This window comes from Heterodontus francisci, unplaced genomic scaffold (genome assembly GCF_036365525.1).
Source record: "Heterodontus francisci isolate sHetFra1 unplaced genomic scaffold, sHetFra1.hap1 HAP1_SCAFFOLD_1086, whole genome shotgun sequence".
Lineage (NCBI taxonomy): Eukaryota > Metazoa > Chordata > Chondrichthyes > Heterodontiformes > Heterodontidae > Heterodontus > Heterodontus francisci.
The window spans coordinates 45001-47500 of record NW_027140462.1 but is presented as its reverse complement, the minus strand read 5'-3'; the positions used below and the strand labels follow the sequence as shown (position 1 = coordinate 47500).

The following is a 2500-nucleotide window of genomic DNA, read 5'->3' as shown; positions in this document are numbered from 1 at the left end:
CGAGAAGACTCGATCCCAACGAGCCGGGGGCCGCTACCGGCCTCACACCGTCCTCAGGCTAAGCCTCGATCAGAAGGACTTGGGCCCCGGAGCGTCGTCAGAGAAAGAGGTCTTCTATACGCCACATTTCCCACGCCCGCCAGGCGAGCGGGGATTCGGCGCTGGGCTGTTCCCTCTTCACTCGCAGTTACTAGGGGAATCCTTGTTAGTTTCTTTTCCTCCGCTTAGTAATATGCTTAAATTCAGCGGGTTGTCACGTCTGATCTGAGGTCGTAGGCAGAATGGTGAGCGATCGCGTGCGTGCGTTTCTCAACATCGGATGGCCCCCGCCCAGACTTAAACGCAGCACCAAAAGCTCCAGGCCGGCCGGTATATCTCGCAACTTAATGACAACGGCACCTCGTACTCAACCCTCGGGGGGGGGGGCGCTCACCAGGCCAGGGGTTAGTAACGAGCGGATGTGCACGCGTGTCGACGTCGGGCTTGCGACCGGGCTCGGCTCATAACTGTTCCGGAGTGCCGATAAGGGAGGTGCCGAAGACAAAGAGCGTGGGCGCGGTGCTGGTTTGAACTGCACGAGGGCAGGAGAGAAAAGCGAGCAGCCCACGGGAAGCAAGCGTGGAAAGGACCCGAGACTAGCAGCAGCTAGAAGGCGTGGCAAGAGTTTGGAGCACGTGCAACCGGGGTGGGGGAGTTGGTTCGAAAAGCAGGCAGCAGAGACCAGGGGGACAGGACCGTGCGGCACTGACTAGGTGCACCCTCAGATGTAGGCGAGCTTGCCGGAGGCACAGCGGGAGGCATGCGTGTGGAAGGAGACAGGGCTCCAGCACAACACGCAGCACCGCAGGGACTCCATGGCAAAACTGCACAAACACCGAATGAGGGCACGCAAAGCCAGCGAGGCAGCACGGCAAGCCCACAGTCAACTACGTCAAGCTCTCCTCCTCCTCGTCCAGAACCACTAAACCACGTCGACCACTGGCAACAGCCATCGAGACCGAACCACACGGTTTGCGTCCACCGACATGCCACACCGAGTCTCTCTCTCTCTCTATGCCGATTCACCAGGCATCGTTCCCATCTCTGCTCTGCACACTCCACAGAGAGTCAACTCTGCCCTCCACGATCCATTCGGAGGCTAACGGCCCGGCAGCAAGCAGTCCCAGCACTGACGCAGTCGTTCGTTTGCAACCCACTGACAGCCGTCCTGGGAAAAGCAGAGGCTGGCCGAGACCAGTGCCGGCGCGCCCGGAGGCCCACGCCGGACTGCCCCCCCCATCGCGATTAAATGGAGGGACAGAGGTCGAACTCTCCCAAAGGCGGAGTAAACTCCAGGTCTGCACTTAGGGGGACGAAGAGGAGCAAAGGAACCTCTGCGACAAAACCCCAGCCGCGCTCCCGCCGGCAAAGGCGAGTGCGATTGATTGTCAAGCGACCCTCAGACAGGCGTAGCCCCGGGAGGAACCCGGGGCCGCAAAGTGCGTTCAAAGTGTCGATGATCAATGTGTCCTGCAATTCACATTAATTCTCGCAGCTAGCTGCGTTCTTCATCGACGCACGAGCCGAGTGATCCACCGCTAAGAGTTGTCTCAGGTTTTCGGTCCGTCCCTCGCGCGAGGGGTCGAACCCGGAACGTGCGAACGCTCCCCCGCCCTCCCCAATGGGGTGTGGGGGGTGGGAGAGCCCCAGCCTGGCACGGCCCTTCGGATTTCAGTCGAACAATCACAATGACCAAAGAAAGGTTTTCACGCGGCCAACGTGGTCAGGGCGCTCGCGAGGCGAAGCGCGTCAGCTCGTCCGACGCCGGAGCCCAACCGTGCCGACGCGCACCACGGACAACAGAGGCAGGGTCTCTGCCGCCACCGAGGCCGGGAGGACGAGGAGAGAGAGAGAGCGAACGCGGACGGACTGAGTGGGGTACAAGGCCGACAGGATGAGCCCGCTGCGGGGAAACAAATCCTGCCTCCGCGGCCAGGTACATTCTCTCGAACGTCACGGCTGCCATCTCAAGCTCGACACCGGCAACGGACACGCGAGTCTTTAAACCGCCGCTCCGCCAAAAGCACCAGCTCGCGGGGCCGGAGGGGGAGTCGTGTAGGTACCCTGTACCGGTAAAGGGAGGGTGACTAGAGCGACCAAAGTGTCCCCACGGTGGGAAAGAAAACCGGGCCTGCATCACCGGATCAGTCCCTGCAGAGCTCACAGTGGCCGGTTGACGAGGTCCCGACGGCGGGCCGCCGGGCAGCACCCAAGCCCGCAGAAGCTCCCTTCAATTCGACTGCGGTTGTAATGCTGCAAGACGGTGGCAAGTCCATAGGAAGGCGGGTGCTTCTACGGTCGCCGGTCCCGGACGAGAGCTGGGTGGCCCGTCAGTGACAGCGTAAAGACGAGGAGAGCCTGGCCAGTGAGAAGAGAGGAGGAGGGGCTGGAGGAAGGCGTGGAGTACAGAGAACGAAAGCCTCACGCTCACCCTGCCGGATGGGATGCACAACACAGACGA

General features: G+C 61.6%; 2 non-coding genes across 2 annotated transcripts in view; both read right to left on the bottom strand.

Annotated features, from left to right (window-relative positions):
• LOC137359888 (28S ribosomal RNA) overlaps window positions 1-273 on the bottom strand; it is a 3767-nt gene extending 3494 nt beyond the window's left edge. Inside the window, exon 1 of the ribosomal RNA XR_010971598.1 lies at window positions 1-273. This exon is cut by the window's left edge and continues 3494 nt beyond it. This is a non-coding gene — a ribosomal RNA (28S ribosomal RNA).
• A 1159-nt stretch (window positions 274-1432) lies between these two features.
• LOC137359893 (5.8S ribosomal RNA) lies at window positions 1433-1586 on the bottom strand. The gene has a single exon (XR_010971603.1). It is a non-coding gene; the product is annotated as a 5.8S ribosomal RNA (ribosomal RNA).
• Window positions 1587-2500: the final 914 nt, after the last annotated feature.